Source organism: Perognathus longimembris, chromosome 1 (genome assembly GCF_023159225.1).
Source record: "Perognathus longimembris pacificus isolate PPM17 chromosome 1, ASM2315922v1, whole genome shotgun sequence".
NCBI lineage: Eukaryota > Metazoa > Chordata > Mammalia > Rodentia > Heteromyidae > Perognathus > Perognathus longimembris.
Window position 1 is genome coordinate 32,484,317 of NC_063161.1, and position 25,116 is coordinate 32,509,432.

The 25,116-nt window shown below is 37.8% G+C and overlaps 1 long non-coding RNA gene across 1 annotated transcript; it reads left to right on the forward strand.

Annotated features, from left to right (window-relative positions):
* The first annotated feature begins 128 nt into the window (after positions 1-128).
* On the forward strand, positions 129-25,116 carry LOC125353958. The gene is made up of 4 exons (XR_007211380.1): positions 129-237; positions 1,764-1,773; positions 6,886-6,890; positions 25,106-25,116. It is a non-coding gene; the product is annotated as an uncharacterized LOC125353958 (long non-coding RNA).

Here is a 25,116-nt window from a genome sequence, read left to right on the forward strand (position 1 = left end):
GACTTTGATTTAACTGCCTTCCTGATTGCTATATTGAAAAACCACATCCCATGCCACCATCTGGTGCCATTAACCTCTGAAGTCTCTTCAGGCAATCTGTGCTACAGGTTTTTTTTTTTTTTTCAAGCTAACAAGGTTTTTATTTTTTATCAAATGTTTGTATAATTTCAATGTGAAAAAATTTTACATACATTTACTATTAAGTCTCAATCTGTGAGATGGGAGACAAAGGAATAAGTAAATAATATGAGCCAGTGCCTAACACAAAATTAAACACATGGACGCTTCAAAAGTCTCAGAATGCACTTTTTGTGGGAAGTTTTTACCTTTAAGATGGTATAGTTAGAACCCTTATCAAATGAGTTAACATCAGCTAATAAAGAATTCTTCTAGTTATGTCTAAGAGCCTGCGTGGGCTTTCCAGGACCTAGGTAAGCTATCCCACTACCCACCACCCAGACTTCTCAGGTGTCCAGACATGGTCAATGCAAAGTAAAAAATATCCCAAGTCACACACCAAAATACAGAGTTTGACTGAGAAGTATGATTTCAACTTTTGCTGAGACTTTTTTTTGGGGGGGGGGGAGGGAAATCAAGCTTAAAACATAGTCACACTTATTTTGGCAAGATAACAACAAAAACCTAAGAGCATAGCTATATGTCCAGTGTAAAAGGCATTAAAGAATAAACCATAATATCAGGGGAAAAAACACAACACAATATGCAGTATGTCTAAACATTCTGAAATTATAATTTAGGGGTAAAAGCTGGAAAAAAAAACCTGCTATAGATTAAGTACACCTTCTTTCCTGTTTCTCCCAAATAAAATCAGTTTACTATTTAATTAAACCTCAAAGTTTTAAGTTTTCTCTCAGTACAAAGCAACCACTACATACACATAAAATACTTATTTGTTAATCTAATAATTTCCCTGGCTCATCCAACGTGCAATGCACATGACTCCAAATACTACAATTTGGGGCAAGTATACATGAACTGAAAATCACAAGTTCAAATCTTTACAACTTGTTCTTAAATTTATAGAACATGCAAGTCATTTTTACTTCAGTAAGATGTTACACTGTCATCTGATTATCAGATTGTTTTAGTATAAAAGACTATCGAGATGCCAATTCAAAGGGATTAAAGATAAAACTTTAAGAAGTTCTCTATTTCTTAATGGCTGTATAAGATCATTACAAGCAAATATGTGTTTATATCCTGCTGAAGACTTTGATACAGTCTCAGCACATAACATTTGCCAGGCTCCAGAGACCTATCAGATTCAATGATATGTGCTTCAGGTTTTGAGAGAGAGAGAGGGAAAAAGAGAGAGAGCTTGCTTTGAAAGGCATTGTCAGTCATTTTTGTCCTAAAATTACTTTTACTAAGTTATAAAAGCTAATTCATATCTTTATTTTATGAAATTTCAATTCCATGGTACGTATGTATGTATATATATTCACAGCATAGAGGAGGGTGAGACAGGAGAATGACAACTTCAAGGCCCACTCTGAGCTACAGAGAGAGATCCTGTCTCAAAAAAAATTCAAAAACAAAACAACACAAATTTTCGGTTAGTGCTGGGTGCCTGTGGATCATATCTATAATTCTAGTTACCCAGAAGGCTGAAATCTAAAGGTCTTGGTTTGAAGCCTGCTGAGGTGAAAAAGTCTGAGAGATGATCTACAATTAACCAGACAGAAAACTCAAGTGGGGGCGTGGCTCAAATTGTAGGGCAAAAAAAAAAAAAAAAAAAAAAGCCGAGCCAGAGTGCAAGGCCTTGAGTTCAAGCCTCAGTTCAGGCAGCAAACAACAGCAACAACAAAACAAAACAACATTTTAGTTAGTATCGGTGTTATCATTGTGGTGGAGGATGTGCATACATCACAGAAGTCCACTTTCTTCCCATGTGTTCTCTGGTCTTTACAGTTTGGTCTTGAAAAACAGAAGCCTTTCCTAACCTCTTGTATCTCTCTTAGTGGATCTGAGATGCACCAGGCATTCCTTTCTCATGTAACATCCCTTTAGGGCTGGTAATCCCCACCCTACTTTACACTTAGAGGTTTGGGCAGAAAACACAATTGTAATTGAGTAGCAGCATCAGCATTGAGGTCAGTCCTGGGCACTTAGTTCTTTAAAGGTCCCATGTGCCAGGGAAACAAGAAACAGCACCATTCCTGACTAACAGAAAAGAAGGGAAAGGAAATGAAATTGCCAGATGGTCTCAAGAGAGGCTCTAGCCAGACAATTCACATGTGTAGAAAAACTTCTGCACAATATTGGAATCTTGAGAAGAATCTACACTGCATTTTATTGTTTGAAAGATATAATATAATATGTATCTACTTAAAATGTTTTTAATTTTCCCAAGCAAGTGTTTTTTTCCCTTTCCTTTCTTACTGGTTTCTCATGAAATCTGATATATTCACAGAGAGACACCTGGCTCAACAAGTCTTTTTTTTTTTTTTTGCCAGTCCTGGGGCTTGGACTCAGGGCCTGAGCACTGTCCCTAGCTTCTTTTTGCTCAAGGCTAGCTAGCACCCTGCCACTTGAGCCACAGTGCCACTTCTGGCTGTTTTCTGTATATGTGGTGCTGGGGAATTGAACCCAGGGCCTCATGTATACGAGACAAGCACTCTTTTGCCACTAGGCCATATCCCCAGCCCAACAAGTCTTTTTTTTAAGTGTCTATAATATATTGTTTTAAGTGCTAGATAGGATTTTTGTTCATGATAGAAGATGAGAAGTGTGGGGATAAACAAATACTTTGGGGAGGCTCACTTGGAGTTCTCCAAGTGATGGGGAATAATTAAGCTTTCCTATGACTGGCTTTTGAGAAAGAAAATGGTGTGAATGGGAGACAACATATAAGCATCTTTGACACCATGTGGAGGAATTCAAGGGTGTGGTTCTGATCTTGGTTCTAACATTACCTAACCATATGACAGTAAAAGTTACAAGGAGGGGTAGGGGATTTAGCTCAGTGGAAGAGCTTGCTTGTTGGGCAAATGCAAGACCCTGAGTTTGGTCCTCAGTTCTGGGAGTGGGGAGGGAGAAGGAGTTATAATAAAAAATGTTCAACTAGGCATGAGTGCTCTGTGAATGCTTTTATTTTCTATAAATAATTATTGGAGAAGAAAACAATAGCCAAGACAAATGAAATATGAGCAGCAGTACCAGGATGGAGAACCACAAAGTATAGCTTACTTTAGCCTTTCCTGTCTGTTCAATGAGTGTTTCTCTAAAGAAGGGACCTTATCATTATGTTCTGTTTTTCTCCCCGAGACTTTTTATGAAAGCAACAATGAATTGCTGACTAAGGAAAAGTATCAAGGTACATTGCTAAGGATTCTATTTTCCTGAGCTCACATTTCCCATAGTTGACCTACACTTGTGTACATAAAAGGAAGTTTGGACAGAGAAAAAGAATTATTGATATTTTCATTTCTTCCCTCTTTGTGGTGAACAAAGGGTCCCCAGAGAGCCTGAACTCCCAAATCTGTTAGAGAATAGCTTCCTGAGCTCACCTACAGGGAAGAAAAATGGGAGTCAAAACCACACCATGACATGGCCATAACTCAACCATCATGTGCCAATTTTATAAGTAATTCTGGTTTTTTTCATTTGTTTTTTATTTCCTCAAATCAGTACACTGAAATAAACACAGTATGTTTTCAGCTTTAAAAAGAAGAAAATATGTCTTCAAAATTCTTAAGTTGCTTACACTCATGAGGATTCCTTGTTTAACAGGAGAAACAGAAAATATACGCAAGCCAGGACACATAATTTATAATCTCAAAAATAACTACTATGAGTGTGCTGTAAATAAATTATATTCTCTCTCTCTCTCTCTCTCACACACACACACACACACACATTTGCAAACTCCTTTTCTCTCTTCATTGTAATTGAAAATCTAAAAATAAGTTTACAAAAATAAAATTTGAGCTTTCCTCAAAATTTCCGAATAGTTCTGGGAGTTTGTTGAGGCATTAAAAGATGTGAACTCTGAAAGCAATCCTCTTCACCACTTTTTCTCTTTCCAAAGCACCAAGCCTTCCTGTCATTTATTGTCATGTATTGCTCGCTCTTATTCCCAACAAGAGCATACCTGTAGTTATTTCCCTTCTTACTTTCTAACAACAGCATCATAGTTACTATTGGTAGCATCTGATATCTATCAAATATCTTGATGCGTGGTGTGCAAATTGCTGAGATCTGTACTATATAACTAAGATATGTTGATTTTTGCTCTATATATTATTTGTTTTTATGTTCTTTATTGTCCTTTATTGAAGCCCCCATGCCCCACTCTTTCTTCTAATAATCATGCATCCAGCTGCTTCTTCATCATCCAACGAATAAGTGGTAGGTAACATGAAGGTGGTGGAGTATAATACAGGCAGGGTGCTTAGCCTCCTGGTGACTATGGTCAAGTAGAACAAACATCCCTTGGCTGAAAAACACATCAGTAGATGCATGACTTTCCTAGGAAGGAGGAGGACAGATGCTGTGTAGAAGAGCTGAAAGGATGCAGTTTAAGTTCATGGACCCAGAGAGGCTGCTCACAGGCAGGGTCTCTGAGTACTGGGAAAATGAAAACTTTATAATGAAGAACCATCTTGTCCTGGAATCATTTTCACCCTGATGCTGTAAGCCCATTCTAGAAGTCACTCTATTAGACCCAACTTCTCTTAGAATGAGCTCTTTTCTGACTCTGTTGTTTTATGATAAAAGAGATCTGCCCAGAAGTTCTCCAAGATCTCTAAATTTCCAGAAGCCTGGAATACAATTAGTTTATAAACAGTTTTAAATATACCCATTTTTATGTACAGTACCTTCATGTACAATGATGGAAAGAAGTATCTTTTGACTAAAGAAGATCCAATTATCCAAATTAGATATTTAGGTTCAAAGTAACTATTGATGAAGCTATATATTAGAAGATTTAATATTAGTCGATGATATTATGTGGTATAGCTTTTCACAAGTATAGTTGGGAATTGGTGGCTCATGCCTGTAATCTTAGCTACTCACGAAGATGAGATCTGAGTATCAAAGTTAGAAGCCAGCTGGGAAAGTCCATGAAACTCTTATCTCCAATTGGTCACCTGAAAATTGGAAGTGGATCTGTGGCTCAAAGTGATAGAGAGCTGGTCTTGAGAAAAAAAGCTCAGGGATAGTCCCAAGGCCTGAGTTCAAGCTCTTAACCACCACCACTACCACCAACACAAAAGCATAGACAGCTTAGTTTTCCTCAAACAGGGTTTTCCTTTGAATATTAGAGTTTTAACTTAATTAGGACAGGTCATAAAGAATGGAGGAGTGAGGAAGAAAGATGAAAAAGAAGGAAATGAGAAGGAAAGGAAAAGGAAGGGAGAGAAAGAAAAAAAAAGAAAGTAGGGAGGGAAAGAGGGAAGGATGGGAAAGGAAGGAGGAAGGGAGAGAGAGACAGAGAACTCTTAGAGCTGTGTTCAAACTTCCTTATACATAGAAGCCACATAAAAATAGGTGAGGGAATTCTATATGTGATGTTTGTTAAAAAGAATGGCATTTTATAACAGCTTGTGTGCTTGTGAACATGAATCTGTACAGAAATGGAAAGATCTGCACACATAACTCGCTGAGCTGCCAATGGAATGCTATGAATGGAATGCTAGAACTCAGGGTGTTTCCATAAAATTGAGACTGAGTTGAGATGGTTTAAATGATCAACCTACCTCCAAAAACATGTGATAAAATCTATTTCCTCAGTCTGCTAGTAGATGACTGTTTCTCAGAAGACATTTTTTAATATTTAAGTAACCTGCCAGGTCTCTTTGTTAGGTGATTGGGTTGTTCTGTGTTGTTGAATTTTTCATAAGTTTTCCTGGGCTTGATCCTGCAGTGGCTAGTGGAGTGAGAATCTGGGAAGAAGGAGATAGAAAAAGGATGGTTGAATGCATATATTCCCTGGGAAGCAGCCACTTCCATTTATGTGCCACCAGATGAAGTTATTTTCAGAGGTTGTGTACTTGCAGCTATGTGAGATGGTGGAACTCTGCTTGTCTCAAGAACATTGTCCTATACCCTTGTTCGAATAGCCCATTCCTTTCCGATTACTCAGAAGTATAACTGTCTATATGTAAGTCAGCAATTCTGCAGACTGGCAAGCTTTCAGTAATAAGAGACATGGCTTTGGAACCCATTGTTCGAGTGTCATTATTCTAGGATATGTAAAACCTTGTTTAAAAGAAGTCTATTCACTGCTCAATCTAAAATTTGCCTTTCATAGAAATTCCCTCTGATTGTTCAATCAGTTTGTATTGTCAAAACCTGGAACCTCTTTATGAAATACGTATTTCTAAATAGGCTTAAAATTAAACCATTTTGCAGATAAAATCACAGGAGTGTTTCATTAGAAGTAATAATGGCTGTACCACATATTAATCCTTTATTCTCTGTCACACAATGGACTCTGTTTCCTCTATATGAGTTCACTTAATCCTGATAATCACCTTTTGAGGAAGGTAGCCAGGGTTATTCTTCTAATGTAGATGCCTTTAGAAAGACAAAGTCACATTCAAACTAGGAAGTGACTGGTCTGTCCAATTCTAAAGCCTGTGTGCCCTCACCGTTCATTTTAGCTTCACAGAATATACCTTAAGTGATAGATTTTTGAAAACTGATTTGGGTGTCTCTGAAAGGAAGATATTTCTTTAAAAAAAACATGCCACAGAATTTTCTTTTTGAAGTTTTAAGAAAAGGTATTCATTCTTAGTCAAGACTAAACGTTGCAATCCTGTCAAATGCTCATTGAAACCCAATGCTCCATGTAATGGTATTTGCAGATGATTCTCTGGAAAAGTGGTTAGATTACAAGCAGGAAGCCTCAATAGATAGGCTTAGTGCCCTTACAAAAGACTACAAGGCAGTCCTTTTCCCATCTGCAGTGTGGAGGCTGAGGGGGATGATGGTTGGCTGTTTACACAGTGGCCTTTACTAGTGCCAAAGCTACTGGTGCCTTGTTCTTGAGCTTTTCAGCCTTCAGAACAGTGAGAAATAAATGCTTGTTGTTTAAGCCATCATATGGTATTTTTTTTCACCCTGGGCAGACTAATACAGCAATCATTAATATTCTCTGATGAGCATATGTTACTAAGAAGCTAAGTAGTGTTCAGTTTATACTCTGCAATTTCTTTTATTTTTTGGAAGGTCCTGAAGATTGAACTCTGGGCCTGGGCCCTATCCCTGAGCTTTTGCTCAAGGCTAGACTCTACTGCTTGAACCACAGTGCTACTTTTGGCTTTTCCAAAGTATTGGAGATAAGATTCTCATGACTTTCCTGCCCAGCCTGGAAATGTGATCTCCAGATCTGTCTCCTGAGTAGCTGGGATTACAGGCATGTACCACAGGCTCCTAGTTTATACTTTATCAATTTCTTAATTATGAAAATATTACAGGATTCTCAACCTAGAAGAATAAACTAGCATGGAATGAACAAGAATCCAGGAAGCCTTTAAAGTGCCTCAGTGCTTTTTAGCTATTTTTAAGCAAATGTATTTTATACTAATATAAGAATGTAAGTAGAATGTGTTCATTAGTCATAGAAGCTGTACAAATCTCACACTGCTCCATTAATACTACTGTCATGGGGCCAAAAGGTAAGAACATTAGAATATTTCTGTTCTAATTTCAAGTAAGAACAAAATATTTATCAAACACTAAACCCATACTAGGCATGTATTTCTCACACTAGTTCTAGAAGTAGATACCTTCCATAGAGTTATAAGTAGATAAAAGTAGATACAAGAGTTGGAAGTAGATAAAAGGCAGACAAAGTTACATGACTTCTTCAAGGCTTTAAAAAGTACCACTTAGAATGAAAGCCATAGTCCATTTCTTTAATCTACCTTCTTGAGACATTAGTCATCCTCTTTTCCATATACTTCCGTATTTGTACATCAAGTGTGCTATACATTGCTATTATGTTTAAATTATGTATTATATCTGTTTTCTGGAGTTGTTTCCCAGGGTGATTACAATTTATAATCCTGGATTAAATTTATTTAATTATCCTATCTATTCATTAGTGTTTTCATTTTTATTTCTTTATTTCTTCTTGTTAAGGTATTGTACTTTTTGCATCCATTGATTTATTTGCTTTTAGTCAATAAATATTTATTGTGTATGGCACATATCATTTATAGCAAATTTTTCTAAACATTTGATAGTATTACAGAAACTTTGCTCTTGCTGTCAGGAGCCCACAATACAATTGATATGATATGGCACACCTATAATGGGAGCACATGGGAGAGTAAGGAAAGAGGATCATGAATTAGTGGCCAGCCAGGACTATGAAAAAGCAAAAAACAAAAACAACAAACCACCAAGACCAACCAAACAAACAGAAGCCTGTTTTAAATGGAAGAAGCCCAAAAAGAAAATAAGGGAGAAAAGAAGCCACAGTCCCTATGAAGAGGATGATGGTCTAATGGAGCAGGCATAGCTAGCCTGGTGACATTACAGAGCAGGTACCAATTGCTCTGAAATAGATGAGCATTAGTGAAACTGTAGTGCACTTATTTTCATTGAGAGAGAGAGAGAAAGAGAGAGAGAGATCAAGAAACATTTGTGAAGGAGAGGCATTGAAGATGTAGCCAAGATGACATTATACTCAGGCATGTCACATCTAGAAGAGCCCTTAGTATCATTGCACCTGATTTCCTCTTCTGAGAGTTAAGCATGCTGAGAACCAGGAAGAGGAAATGACCTCCCAAGGTCACCCTTTGCCATCTGTAACCTCCTGCTCTATTTCTGAACCACAAGGCTTTTTTGGTGCTTCTACCAAATCATTCTTGACACACTGTCCTAATTCAGTATTAGTTACCTTCCTCATATTTTAAAGAGGCACATTCTCAAGAGGCAGCTAAAACAAAGCAATTAGTAAAATTCATTAAGAAGAAAATGACGATGACTAGGCAACTCTAGTATAGTGTTTGATGGATTTAGTGCCAAGTCAGGCTTGGAAGAGAGGTAGTAGTAGCAGATGGAGTTTTGTGCTAGCAATGACAGCAGGTGGGAAACAGGTGATGGCAAACAGATGGGCCACATAACATGAAAAGACCACCAGCACTACATTTCCAGGGCTTTGTTTCCAATCCATTTCACTGCAAGAATCTATTAAGTGTGAATGACTTACATTTTTAAAGCATAATGATAGATATTGTAGAGAGCAAGTTGAAAAATGACACTTTCTGTACTAATGCTCAAGGACACAAAGAAATACAAGACAAAAAAAGAGGCATACTCTGGAGCACAAGGGAAACTCAAAGCATTCATGGTAAAGGTATTAAGATGAGTGTAACCTTTGATGGTAAAGGAGCGAGAAAGCAAGGAAATTGTCCAAAGTCAAAGGCAGATAAATGGCACTGAGGATTTCACTAGTTGTGAGGAGAGCAGTAGGTTGAGTGACAAGCACATCTGTGTGTCATGGAGGAGCTGTGGGAGAGGTAGGGGCCCTTTTCTGTCACATGTAGCCAGGAACAAGCTTCTTGAAACCCTTTCAACTCTCAATTTATCTCTATAATGAAATAGTTCCCCATATCTCTTCTGGATTTTAGGAGTTGGTAACCTCTATTTTGAAATCTCCTAAAACATTGTTTTAGACATATGTTTTCAACATATGGATATGGACTAGCAATGGAACACAGATTTTAGGTGGTCTGTTTATTGCACGTATGTTACTAATTACATAATTTATATAGTATTGCCATGTGGTTACAGCAAGTGACACTGACCTGTGTTTTTGGAACATCACTTTTCTTTCAACTTTCTATTTCAGTGAAAATTTGTGCCCAGTCAAAATACTTTAGAAATAAAGCATTTTCATTGATGTATGACATTTTCAACCATACAGGTTTTGCAGTTCACACCACAATATAGCTGTGTTGGCATCACTATAAAATTAATTCATAGATCCATGTAATTGTTGGGTAAATATTTATGTCATACCAACTGTGGGTCCTGATCTTGGTGGTCGTGAAATGTAAACAGGTGAGCAAAATCTTGGTACCACGTTACTGAAATTTTGGTGAACAGAGACCAGCAGTAACAATAATGGGACAAATATATACATATTGTAGGGTGCTAGTAGTAGAACAATTTTTCTATAGAAGAGTTAATAGAGCAGAATGAGAAGGATGAGGTGTGGGGCCTCAGAAGTAGGTATTAGACAAGGTAGTCAGTCCCATTGAGATGCTGATGTTTTAAAGAGAGGAGGGAATAAATCATACAGATATCTTATGTTTTCATCACCATTGAGTAAAACTGTGCAAACCAAGTACACCCTGAATATATACATTGTCAGAGCAGTAGAACAGAAATATAAAATATATACATTGTCAGAGCAGTAGAACAGAAACATAGTAGCGGAAACAAACAGGATTAGATTTCCTGGTAATACTGCCAATACTGTAGAACAAAAATGAGAACCTCTTTCGATGGGAAGAAGGGGGCAGTGTGTTCAATGTAGGGCATTTTTGAAATGTTAGAAGAACATCTATGGAGGAAATAAGAGGGCCAGCTGAAATGTGAATGTGGTTTGGGATTTGAGGAAGCATATTTTGGAGTCATTTTTATAAGTATATTTGAAACTGTGACATGGAGAGAGAAAGGAGGTTAACAGAACCTTAGAGATATTTCAGTTCTGTTTGGATGGTAAGGTAAGCCAAGGCAGAGGGAATTTATATACCCAATGCTCCTTGGTGCCAGACTCCAGCCAGCAAGGCAGTTTGCTCACACTAGACATGACTGCAAAGGAAGTAAGAAGTCCATTTTTAATAAATGTATTTACATTTCTAGGAGACTTCCAGCGGAGACAATGTAGTGTTTGTTAAATCTGTAGTTTCTAAAGTGTGTGTGTGTGTATGTGTGTGTATGTGTGTGTGTGTGTGTGTGTGTGTGTGTGTGAGAGAGAGAGAGAGAGAGAGAGAGAGAGAGAGAGAGAGAGAGAGAGAGAGAGAGAGAGAGACTGAGGTTCAAATATCCAGAGTGTGGCTTCAGGTGAGTTCCTTCCTTCCCTGAGCTGACCTCTGGAGTGCCAGGCCAGACACAGAATCGTCATCACTGAGTCCTTGTGGACCTTCAGTGAGACAACTCACACCAAATAAGCCTTAATGAATGTTGGCTATTGCTATTTAAAGCAAGATAAATAGATAATATGATGGCTTAATATAATACCAGATGAGCAGATGTTATTTAAAAAATGAAAGATTGGAGTACTTTTATTTTCATGCTAGCAATGGGAAACAATAAAAAAAATTCAAAAGGGAAATAATAAACTAAATAAGAGTTTACAGTATTAACCAGGTATTTCTTATTTTTGTAATCACAGATTTCAATGTGATCAGTTATGATTGTTTTTGTTCAGTCATTATTTTTCTTTTTAAAATTACAAGTCCTTTTAGTGTAGGATATGATGTTCTCTGCAGAAAAAAAAAATGAGGCCAGGCATCAGTGGCTTATGCCTATAATCTTAACTACCCAGGAGTCTGAGATCTGAGGATCTTGGTTCAAGGACAGCCTGGGGAGGAAAGTCTGTGAGACTCCTATTTCCAATTAGCCACCAGGAAACCAGAAGTGGCACTGCACCAGAAGTGGTAGTGCACTAGTTCAGGCTCAGAGTTCAAGCTTCACGACCAACAAAACAGAAAAGTACATATGACTATATAAAAATTCATCTAAACTTTAGAAATATATCAAAAGGAAATTGATTTCATTTCCAAGCCTTACTAGAGTAGTGTCTGTAGAACCTAAAACTCATCCCTTGGAGATAAAACTGGGTCTGGTTTACTATTGGATCTGTAAGTAGACATTATAAAGATACACTTTAATTTGTGCAAAATTGATATTATTTAAATTATTTTCATCTTGTTTAGATGCTACTGATTTCTTAAAAAAAAAAAAGATAGATCATCCTGGGTGCCTACTAACTACTTAGGAGCCTGAGATCTGAGGATTGTGGTTCAAAGCAAGATCTGGTAGTAAAGTCCATGAGAATCTTACTTCCAATTAATCAGCAAAAACCCAAAAGAGGATCCATGGTTAAGTAGTAGATTGTTAGTCTTTCTTTCTTTTTTATTTTTATTTTTTGCCAGTCCTGGGGCTTGGGCTCAGGGCTTGAGCACTGTCCCTGGCTTCTTTTTGCTCAAGGCTAGCACTCTGCCACTTGAGCCACAGAGCCACTTCTTGCCGTTTTCTACATATGTGGTGCTGAGGAATTGAACCTAGGGCTTCATGTATATGAGGCAAGCACTTTTGCCACTAGGCCATATTCCCAGCCCAGTCATTAGTCTTGATTGAAAAAGGTAAGGAACAACTACTAGGTCCTGAATTTAAGCCCCATGTCTTGCCAAAGGAATAAAAGTCCCAAAATTCTGATTTTCATGTAGTACATTAAACACCTTTGAATCAATTTGAATCATCCTATTCCTGTATCCTTTCTCTTTGATTTTGTGGGTCTCTGATATCCTCTTACCATTTTGCTGGCTTCCTCATTAGTAAGTAAATCTTTCCCTTACTGGGCTCATTTATATGGTTCCTGTATTTATATGGTCTACATCCACAACATTCTACAATGTATGTTTTAAATAGACAGTTTATTAGTTGGCTTTAAGCAAAGCCACATACACATACTATTGTATGTTTGGTTCAATTATAAGATATACACGTACTTTATACAATATATACATATTTATATGTAAATATATTTTAACTATAGGCACTTTATAGTATTGTTGAAACTGGTTAGGAGGTCTTAGTAAGGATGCCAAGCTGTTGTATCTGTCTTTGAAAATGGCATCTGAGGTCCACAGACAGTTATGAATGAAAAATTGGTTCCTTCCATCATGGAGTTAAATATGCATCCAGTCCAAGATTCCGGGCAGCAGACCTAGCAGGAGGATCTGGCAGGAGCCTAGTGGTGTCCCATGCCAACAAGGTAAGCCTATGATCAGTGGCAGCATGCACGACTTCCAACAGTGTCCAGTGCCATGAAGCCACCTTCTAAGCACGAGAAAAAGAGAGAGAGAGAGAGAGAGAGAGAGAGAGAGAGAGAGAGAGAAAAGCTCTTGAAGTTCATATGATCCTGTACATCTGCAGTGCAGAGAAAAAAAATCTGGAAAACACAGTTCCAGTTTAGCTAAGTAGATGCAATACAATTCTATCACACGGTATTTATCAGAAGATTTGATGAGCAATGTTCACAGACCCTCCAAAAGCCCAGCAACAGAAAACCTAGGGTTTTATAACCCCTGACTATTAAAATCTCTCTTCCAGCTGATAATAATAAGAAAGATAGTATCAGGGAGTCAATTAAGAAAACATTGCTTTCTAAATTTAGGCTTATGGGTGTCAATGAATTCCAACAGCTGAATTTTTTGTCTGATATTTTGGTACGTTTGTAAGTTTTTTCTGTATTCAGGGCAAGTGTTCTGAGAAGCCTATCCATTGTCTGGGGATACTGAAGTGTCATTTTCTTGAAAATGCTTTTTAAAATGTATATTGGGTTTTCCAATTTTTAAGTAAATGTGCACAATAATAGAGATTTGTCATATGTACCATGATCTTACTTGTAATTAAATACATAAAATAAATAAGAATTTTTGAACCTAAATGTTTCAGATAGTTTTAAGTCATAGAATTGTGTTGAAGATACAGTAAGATTTTAGATTTTTAAGCTTTCTGAGAACCTAGTTTTCCTTCATTCCTATCCTACCTTTTAGCTTTTGTCCTCATGAATATTGTTGAGTTAATAGGAAACTTTTTAATTGGATTGACACACTTGACTTTTTTGAACAAACTTCAAGTCCACTTGAAAGAGGGTAGACTCTGTCTGTTTGCTCACAGACACAATGCAAGCCTTTCTCTTACAGAAGTAGATAATAATAGCAAAAACATGGAGTATTTTATGCAGTTTTACTACAAACAGTTTGCTACAAGGGATTTCTCTCAACATTTATTTTTCTATTATCAAATGGCTCTCAAAATCTTCTACTTGTAATGGAATCTGATGATAGAAATGTACACATATGTAAATGAAAACAAAGAGAAGACTCTCTTGTTGCCCATTTTCAGATTTTTACTTGAGATATTTCCCAGCATTATATAAACATTCGTGGGGATAAATAATAGCAATTGGTAGAAACACACCATCCAAGAGAAAAAGTTATTGCAGTTTTCAGAGATGTATTCATTCAAAATCTATATCAATTGGGAATATAATTTTTACTGTATAGATATTTAGCTAGAAAGTAAATAAGAATTCTTAGTTTAACCTAATGATATAACTAGAGGATTTTTAGTTAGATATTTTATCTATAAAATTATATTTGTAATTTCTTAGTTTTCACCAAAGTTGACCCAATTTTAGTTATTAATCTGGTGGGGTATACATAACGTAGTAAGTTCCCTGTGACAGGCCACTTTCCACTTGTTAAACCTATGGCTTGAATACCACTAGCCTAAAGCACCTTCTCTAAAGTGAGACAGCCTTGTCTCTGCCTCAGTGTGGTGCACACTAGATTTGGAGAGCTGAAATGCAACCAGGCATTCCTGTGGTGAGTCTAGATGATTCTGCCAATGTCTGAAGTCCACAACTTCTGGCCCATCATCAACAGACTTTTCAAATCATGAAAAACACAAATCACATCATTTCCACCAGCAATGACTCAAAGTGCACCTGCTCTTCACACCTCACCATTCATTCACTCATAAGTTCTCACCATAAAAACCTCCAAGCCACCACTCATTACCCTACTAGCACCTGGGAGGCCCTCATCTCAAATAATATAAACACTGCCATCCCATAAAGAATTTATAACCATACACCACTCGTGTCAAGTTCTACTTTCTCTCGTTCTGAAAGATTCTCATGTGTTTCCATAATGTCAAGACTACATAGGTCTAGCTAAGAGAATCTAGAGAGGTTATGCCTACAAAAACCTGGCAAGAAGGTAACATTTGTGTTGTGCATATTACCTTCCCTTCAGCTCACTTTCTACCATACCTTTCTTGCAAACTATAAAATACTAAACTGGGGCATACTAAACTTAGTGATACAATTCTTGTCCAGCTGTGCAAGCCCATCGCATCAATCCCAGCACTGAAAACCTATATCTACCTATTAAATATTTAGTCCTATAAATAAATAACTCATTCTTAATTATTACACATGAATGCATTCATGTACGCTGGCCACCATGGCTCTCTCTCTGCCTGCTCTTGTCCCAGCCTCATATCTCTCTCATTTCCCAGATGTCTCTGCAATTCCTTTCACATCATTCTCTACCTTTCAGTTTCTGGAAGGGCTCTGCTCACTGTCGCCAAGAGGAAGATCTTTGAACACTGTCCTCTTATTTTGTTTTGCTTTACTACTGATCATATACCCATAGCCTGCAAATCACCATTTGAACCATGTTAAGGTGGAAAACTCAACGCAATTTCAGTGTATCCACAAAGTTCTATAATTCTCACCTCTGTTGAGTTCCAGAATAGTTCTCTATCTTCCCCAAAGGAAATCCATATTTATTCCATACTAACTTCTCATTCACTGATCTCATTCAACTATTTCATATAAGTGAAATCCTATAATACGTGGCCTTCTGTATCTGACCTCTTTCACTTGGCAGCATGTTTTCGAGTTCCATCCACATCATAGCATTTATCAATACCTCATTCCTTCTTATGGCTACATAGAACCTCTTGACATTGGCTACTGAATATACTCAGAATAATTTTTCGTTGTTTGGCTCACTTCAGTTATTTCCCATTTATTTGGCAACCATCAACTAATTCCAAAATCACTTCCTCCTAGAACTTCCAAGGGACCCCACCCAAGGTGAATGCATTTGTTTTTAAATACTAGATTTGCCTCTAAACAGCTTTTTATCTGTCCATAATTAAACATTCATTTAGGCATTACTTGATTAGTGGCTATCTTTCTCTCTCTCTCTTTTATTTTTAATTTTTTATTCTTTATTTTTCATCGAGTTGTTTGTTTTTTGTTTTCCGTTTTTATTTGTTTGTGTTATTGGGGGCACTGGTAAATTTTTTGTGTTTTGTGAGTTTATTTTCATGTATTGTTTTGTTTCTGTTATCGCATTTTCTTTCTTTGAAATTACTTTCCTTTGACTAACACCTTTACTCTTTTCTGCTGATTCTCCATTGTCTATCATTTTAACCTCATTCTTTCTCCCGAGTCTACTCTTCTCCACCTTTCCACTTCACTGAAATTAAACCAAAATCTTCACGCCCCCTCCCATTCATTTTACTCTATTCTCTTCACTACCCTATCTTACCCTCGTAAATTTACTTCCAGGAACTCCAGACTCCATTGACCCCTGGTTATTGGATAGAGGGTATCCCTATTCAATTCCAGTGAACCAAAGTGGTTCATAGAGAAAGCCCACCAGTACAAAAAGAACTAAATATAAGAACAAAAAAATTGCTCATAGTGTTATAATGGTAAATAAGTAACTACTGAATACAGGGCTCAGGGTTGGTTGTATATTAAAAGTGTATTCTTTGGGGACACCAAATTTGATTTTATATGCAAAAAAGAGAGGGAAGGTATCTGTATATAATTGTGAACTTGTAAGATTTATACAACGGTACTTGGTAAGGCCTGCTTTGGGTCTTAAACAGTGCTCACAGGTACTTGTAGATTGGCATTTCCAACCTAAATGGGCAGAAGAAGCACAAAAAAGATGGGCAAGCCAGGGAACCCCATCTCCACGCAAAACAAGCAGGAAGCAGAGCAGTCAATCAAACACCTAGAAGACAACCCTCAAAATGCTCTACAGACTTTACTGATAAAAATACTAAATGAAAAGTTCGAATCAATACATCAATCCATCCATAAAGTAATAGAGGATTACATGGCCTCCACAAATAGAAAGATAAATGAACTTCAAGAGTCCAATGAAAAGATAGCTACCCTGCTAAAAGATTTGAGAGACAGCACTCAGAATCAAATTAATGAAGTAAAGAAGTCCATACAGGACCTCAGAGAAAGTTATAGCAAAGACATGGAAACCATAAAGAAAGAACAGTCAGAAGGAAGAGAGTTTAGAAATCAAGTCTAGTGGCTATCTCTTTCACGAGACAAGAAATTATGACAATATGTTAATAGCCATTAGAAAACCATAAATGTTAACTAAATGATTGCTACTGATAAGTAAATATGTAGCATTTGTTGAATGGTCTGTCACCCAACCTCTTTGGAGGGGGGAGAGGGAGGGGGAGAGAGAGAGAGAGAGAGAGAGAGAGAGAGAGAGAGAGAGAGAGAGAGAGAGAGAGAAAGAAAGAAATTTAAATTCTTCCCAATGGTAGTCCAAGTTTGAATAGAAAATGCTGTCATGGAGAAATTCCATAGGGAATTTCCCTGGCAGAGAATAAAGGCACCATTGTTTGGGAGAAGACTTCTTCCTGCTCCTGAATTTCATCACCCAGTGTGTATTTCACCTGAAAGCTTAGGTCTCTGAGACACTGTTCCATTCATGCTGAGGACTTCCATTTTTTCTAAACTGAGAAATAGGCAAATTTGGTTTTATAAATTTCCTTTCTCATTAACAGAAAAGTAGTAATCTGGAATATGTAATTATCTTTCATATGTCTTTCTTCTCCATTATCTGTAATGCAAGTCTGATTAAAATTGGGCGGGTTTCTGTGATGTCTGCAAGTGAAGGATGCTTTTCTTATTTTTAACTGGGAGTGTAATTATGTGTTGGAATGTAACCTTCCTTTTATCAATGGTGGCTGTCTTTTCTTAATCCTTTCCTGATATTTGTAATGGGCTTAAAAGTAATGTTTCCTCTTTTATGCCCTCACTTTACCTCAGACATAGACCGTATCCTTGTCATATGTCTAGTAATTATGGCTGGAAAGCTGACAATCATTATCCTCATAAAGTTACGGAAAATTCTTCCTTAGTACTCACACATACAGATGACAATTAAATTGAAGCTTTGATACTACAGTAGTAGCACAATTTAGCAAATTTAATTGTAGTAGGGGAATTTTTATTTACATTGTTTATAAGTACTTGTAAGAAAAATTTTCTCCAGAATGATAGTGTTATGTTACAGATGAGCTGCCTGAAATTTTTCTCAATGAAGCATTAAGTAAAGAGATAAGTGAAGTCAGGAGTGAGTATATCACAGGCCTAATTATTCAGGAACATGAGATCTGAGGATCATGATTCAAAGCCAGTCCAGACAGGGAAGTCCAGGAAACTCTGGCCTCCAATTAACTGCCAAAAATCCAGAAGTGGATCTGTGTCTTAAGTGGCAGAATGCAATCCTTGAGTGGCAAAGGTAAAAGACAGTGCAAAGGCCCTGAGTTCAAGCCCTTTTATTGGTAGTGGTGGGGGGGGGAGCAAGAGGGAAAGATTGCCAAGCCCCAGAACTGGCACACTTAATTAATTACATTAAAGATGAAACTTAGGCAGAAACATTGAGAGCCAGGAGAAAAGGTCATACATAGTCACCTCTAGGACCCTAACAATGGAATAATCACCAGATACCAACAAACCTGTCTCATTTAATGAAGGTCCTTTTGGATTTTGATTCCCCCCACCCTTTAGTTCTCTAAGGATATAGAAAGACTTAAGAATACCCTCCCCCTCCCACAAAACCACCCCAAAACAAAATAAAACAAAATTCCTTTAGAATGAAAGAATCCCATGTGCTCCCATTAAATGGCACCAGGCCAAAGTAATTCTTGTTTAGTTTTAATTTTCTTATCTTATCTAGAAATTTTCTGAAGAATCTGCATCCATATTAAAGATCTTTCCAGCTGCTGATCTTGGCTGAGTAAAAATACTGACTGTAGAGAGATGGAAGGCTGTGAATCAAGAATTCAAACTGTCTTGGACCCTGTTTAGACTCTTGTAAGAGACATTCACTATCAATTTCTGTATTTGACCTCACATCCTTTTCCATAAAACCTCCAGACTATATTGCTGACCATGACCCACCACTTGCTAGCACCAACCCAATTTTCTATTTGAGAAATTCAAAAATCTAAGTCCTATCAAGTTTCTCCCTTGACCTAATGACATCATCTACATATTTTGTAAACATAGTGATTCACTGTTTCCTGTGGCTATAAAGGTTTATGTAATCATTACTCAGTATTACTTGAATCAGTGCTCCTAATCCATAGTCATTCGTGTTTGCTTTAGAATAAACTATATTTCCTTAAAGCAGGGTTGTTATTTTATGTCAACATTCAAAGCTTCAGACTGGAAATGCTACCTATCTAGTTGTTTGTGTTGAGTAACAAAACTGTTTTAAATGCAGTCTAATATGGGAATGAAATATAGGGGCTCTCAACATACCTGCCTCATTTTCATCTTTTAGTTAATTAGTTAATTTGTGCTAGTCCTGGGCTTGATCTTAGGGCCCGGACACTGTCCCTTAGCTTTTCTGCACAAAATTAATGCTCTACCAATTGACTCCTGCTCCACTTCTGGCTTTTTGGAAGTTAATTGGAAATGAGTATCATTGACTTACCTACCTGGGGTTGCTTCAAAACCACTTTGCTCAGATCTCAGCCTCCTGAGTAGCTATGATTACAGGATTGAGCCAATGGTATCCAGGTCATCTTATTAAGAAGAAAATTTATAGATACAACCTGTCTAAGGTGTGCAAAGGAGTGATTACAGAATTACATGCATCAATTCTATCTGATTCATTTTCGAAAAGAAGAAACAACTACAAGTGGGCACACATATTTTGTCACTGGATATCCACTCATGTCCAGACTTAGAAAAGTAGGGAGTTTTCAGTGTCTGTGGCATGGCAGCCTAGACAGGTAAGAAAACAACTGCAGAATTTGGGCATGCACCAGTGATCTACTGACATTGTGAGTAGATGGAGAAAAATGCGGGACACCAAGGACAAAACAAGGCCAGGTTTACTTTTGGAATATGGTTTTTAGGTAAACATGTTATTTATATCAAATTATGACCCATTTTTAAAAAAATCTTTCTATCTCTGTTCCCAGAATAACCAATTAACAGGTCAACATATCCTAAAGAAGTCTTTCTTTCTGGTTTTGGCTAGCATATTAGGCTTTAAAGCCTGCTCTTCACATAAAATCCTATGTCTGGGAAGAAGAAATCACTCATTTTCATTTGCTGCAATGTGATAACATGGGAAAAGGCTTATTTAAAACCTCAGAACAGAAGCTTTTATTTTCTCAGTGTCCTTTCAAGCAGGTACATTGGTGGTTGGTTGTTTTTTTTTTTCCTTAAAGGTAGAGTGTTCTTCCATGTTGATGTTGGAAGACTCCACAAATAAGATTTGTGGCTTTTATACATATGAATGACTTCAGTAAACCCAATGGGCAGATCCTTCCTATCTAAAGCTAAATCATAGAAAACTGTCTCCAGCCAGATGGCCAATTTAAAGGTCAACATAAATGCTAACATTATTAGGCAACAACTGTTGAGGAAAGGCACCCAACTGTGGTGAAAGGACTGGTGGAGGATGGAAAAATATGTTCTTTATATTCTGTTCCTTCTCTTCTTGCCAGAAATGGGTTTATGGACTTCCTCCTTTCACACCCTAGTGGTTTTATTGTCTCCCATTATCTGGTGGAGGAAATAAAGATCTGGGGTGTTTCTGTATCAGCACATCCTTGGAATTGGGGGTTTTAAGTTCCCTAATTGGGGCTCTAGGGACCTTATAAAAAAGAACTCCAGACTCCCTCATTATCTTAATGGCTTTCCTGTGTTGCTGGCCATGGGCCTCATTATAGGTTGTAGTCTGTCTAGGGACTGTGCAGATGCCTTTTTGAAGTTCAAGTGGACAGTCAGGAAGAGTTGTGTGGCACACACTCCAGCAGAGGACAGCCGGAAGCTTCCTAGGCGCATGGAGCTATTTCCACTAATGACATGTGACACACAGAACTCAAACTGTCAAACAAGTGGATGTGGGGAGATGTACCACACATTTATTACATATGGGATGAAGGCACTCAGCTTAACAAAGAATAAATCATCTGTATGCATACCTCAAACCTTCTCAGGACTAAGACTTCCCTGACCTTTCATGTTGTTATTTATTTATTTATTTATTTATTTATTTATTTATTTATTTATTTATTTTGCCAGTACTGGGGCTTGAACTCAGGGTCTGAGCACTCTCCCTAGCTTCTTTTTGCTCAAGGCTAGCTCTCTGCCTACTTGAGCCACAGCACCACTTCTGGCCTTTTCTATATATATGGTGCTGAGGAATTGAACCTAGGGCTTCATGTATATGAGACAAGCACTCTTGCCACTAGGCCATATTCAAAGCCCCCTTTCTTTTGATCTGTAGTTTCATGTGCTGCTGTTTTGATCTGTGAATCCATGTTGTATGGGCAAGTTATATATGTATGTGTAGGCCTCTGGGCCAGCTTTTCTTTTCTGCCTATGTACCTACCAATTCTTGCTATTTTCAGTGTGAATTACCAAGTTGTCTTGAGCACACACTCTCTTGGAATTTCTAAACTGAAATCAGCATCATACTCTGAAATATGTCTTTGAGTGAATTGGAGATGTAGCTCAGTGGCAGAACCCTTGCCTAGCATGTATGAGGCTCTGGATTCAATCCCCAGGCCTGCAAACAAAATAAAACAAACACATACAAAAGAGAGGTGGTCTTTTTGTTTGCTTGTTTTATACCCCTGGTCTCAATATAGAACAATGTTCATTCACTCATTTTCTGTTCAACTCACCTAATTCCACTTAGGATCTCCTGATCTGTTCTCCAAATAAATACTATTTTGCCCAGCCTATTCCCTTAGAGTATTTAGCACTGATTTATGTGACTGACTTCATTTCTTGTTTGCTTGATTTTGTCTAAACCTTTTTTAAGGATAGGGGTAGGTGGTCCTTGGACTTGAATTCAGGGCTTGAGCTTTGTCCCTGAACTTTTAAGCTAAAGGCTAGGGCTCTACCACTTGAGCCACAGCTCTACTTCCTGCTTTTTTGGTGATTAATTGGAGATAAGAATGTCATGGACTTTCCTGCTCAAGCTAGCTTTAAATTGTAAGTCTTAGATCTCAGCCTCTTAGGTAGCTAGGATTACAGGTATGAGCCAGTAGGCATCAGACTGGTTTTGCCTAACTCTTTAAGATAATAAGAACTAGAAAGGCAAGGCTCTTTCCTGTGTCTTTCCCTGCTGTGAACCTAGAACTATGCCCAGAATTTGGGAGCTATTCAGTGAAAGTTTATTAAATAAGTGAATGAATCAGCAATCATCCCATTGATTGGATTGCTCTAATGTCTTGGAAAGCGCTTTTTTTTTTAATAAATTCCCTGCTGCTACCACCTGAATTGGACTCAGTGTTATTTCTCTTATCAGTGGCTGCAGTAGTCTCCTAAACTCTAATTGCTTTCCCTCTGACTCTCTCTAAATCAGTTTCTCCCTCACAGCCTGAGATCTTTCTAAACTGCAAACCAGTTCCTATCATTTGCTTAAAACTCAAAAGCTTCTCATCACAGTGGGCCTTTGCTATAAGAATTTATCCTAAGGCTGGGAAGGTGGCTTAGTGGTAGAGTGCTTGCCTAGTATGAATGAAGCCCTGGGTTCAATTCCTCAGTACTACATAAACAGAGAAAGCTGGAAGTGGCACTGTGGCTCAAGTAATAGAGTGCTGTCCTTGAAAAAAGAAGCTCAGAGACAGTGCCCAGGCCCTGAGTTCAAGCCCCAGGACTGGCAAAAAAAATTTTTTTTTAATCCTAGCCAAGCACCAGTGGCTCATACCTGTAATCCTAGTGACTCAGGAGGCTGGGATTTGAGGCTCACAGCTGGAAGCCATACTGTGCAGAGAAGTCCTGAGACTCTTCTCTCCAATTGATCATGCCACAAAAACAAGCAAACAAACAAGCCCGAAGTAGAGCTATTGCTCAAGAGATAGAACACTAGCTTAAAGGAAAAATAAGATAAGGGGCAGCACCCAGGCCCTGAGTTTAAGTCCAAGTACTAGCATATAAAAACACACACACACACACACACACACACACACGAGAGGGAGAAAATAAGCACTGAGATAGAACCTGAAGATACCCATCACAGCACAAAATATCTTAAATTTCATGGTTTATTTTTAATACAAAAGCCCATTTTGTATTCCACTCCTTTAGCAACAAATATTTTAAATTATTTACCATTTATCAAAAGCTGTGCTCCAGCAAGATATATTTTTGCTTACCCCATGGCTTAGAGGCTAGACCACACCAGGTTATTGAAGTCTTAGCAATGCAAAAGTAGATCAAAATCGGGCTGGGAATATGGCCTAGTGGCAAGAGTGCTCGCCTCGTATACATGAAGCCCTGGGTTCGATTTCCCAGCACCACATATATAGAAAATGGCCAGAAGTGGCTGTGGCTCAAATGGCAGAGTGCTAGCCTTGAGCAAAAAGAAGCTAAGGACAGGGCTCAGGTCCTGAGTCCAAGGCCCAGGACTGGCAGAAAAGAAAAAAAAAGTAGATCAAAATTAGATGACTTAATTTGCTGCACAAGGCTTTTGCAACTCTGGTGCCTGATCATCTCCCCCTCCCACCTCATAGCTACCTTCTCTAATCTAGTTCATCTCCAAACCACCATCACCTCCAGAATTGCACTCTTCAAGTCCCTGTGTACTGCCTGCCATGCCTGCCAGGCCAAATTCAGTCCTTAATGCTCATTTCTGTGTTTTCAGGATTTACCTATAAACTCTGAGGAAAGATGTACCTTATTTATTGCAATCCAAACCTGGCCCAGTAGAGGCATAAGTAGTCATCCTATCAACATTTGTGGAAAGGACTATTGAGTATGTTATTCTAAAAAAAAAAGTGCTCATTTAAAGGGATTTGGGAACTCCGATACCTGAGCACAATCGTTTTATTTTAGTAGTCTTTTCCTGTCTTTTTAACCTTTCCTTTCCAAAATAAACATGTGAAAAGAGAAACCCATTTAGGATTCAGCTTACTGCCCAAGGACTGGAAACTACTATAAAAACCTGGGACTAAGGCATTCATCTAGATCTACTAAGATATAAATTTCAAGGTAACATTATTGATCCTCATCAAGGAAGCTTGTAGCAGTCAGATACAATCTGTCACGGCTTCAGAGGGAAGTCTTGCTCATGTTTAAGAAGCCAGCCAACCTGGTGGTTGCACAGTGAATAGTAACTCATCCACCCACCAGTCTATTGTTTGTGGGACTGTAAACTCTCATCAGCTGCACTTTATATAAATGATCTGATGAGCCACTTCAATGGTTTAATGTCCTGCTTTCAAAGAAAATAGCAACATATTGCCACTGTGGTATTGGGACTCCTAAGACTTCAAAGCATCTTAGAAATATTTTGGCTAAAACCAAATATTTTCTGCATATGTAATTTTTGATACTGCATCACAGATACTCTACAGGAAAAACAAAATCTGCATAACCACTCTTTTTATGGAAGGACGTGGTTTACTCTTAATTTAAAGGAAATCTGAAAGGGAGCAGAGGGAAAACCCAGAGGAAAAGGAAACAACACAAAAGGATCTGGCCCCAGATCACAGCCACACACCTGACAAAGTGCAGCCACAGGCCTAGGATTGTAGTTGAACATCTGTGAATGCAGCCCTGTGAGAGCTTAGCGTTCCCAACCAGCATTGACTCAAATATGTTTAAGCACCACTTGGCCAACTATACAAATATTGAACAACAGTTAAAGTGAAAAAGAAAAGATTTTGATGTAGATTTAAGCAAAAATTCAAGCAAATAAAGAATACACTAAGATATCTTCTCTTCCTCCCTTTTTTTAAATGATTATTTTTAAGTTGTTGTACAAAGGGGTTTCAATTGAACATGTCAACTTAAGAATACATTACATGTTGATCACTGATAATTATCTCTTCCATCACACACCCATCCCCAATCTATCTCAACAAGATTCCTTCGTTATACATGGCTAACAGTAATTTTTCTGTTATTCTACCCTCATTAGCTTAGAAGATGTCTTGCTTTCTGCATGGGTTATCACTTGAGAGGTTGGAATTCATTATTCAGAATATGTTTTGACATTTGTGTTGCAGTCAGCACAGCTTAAA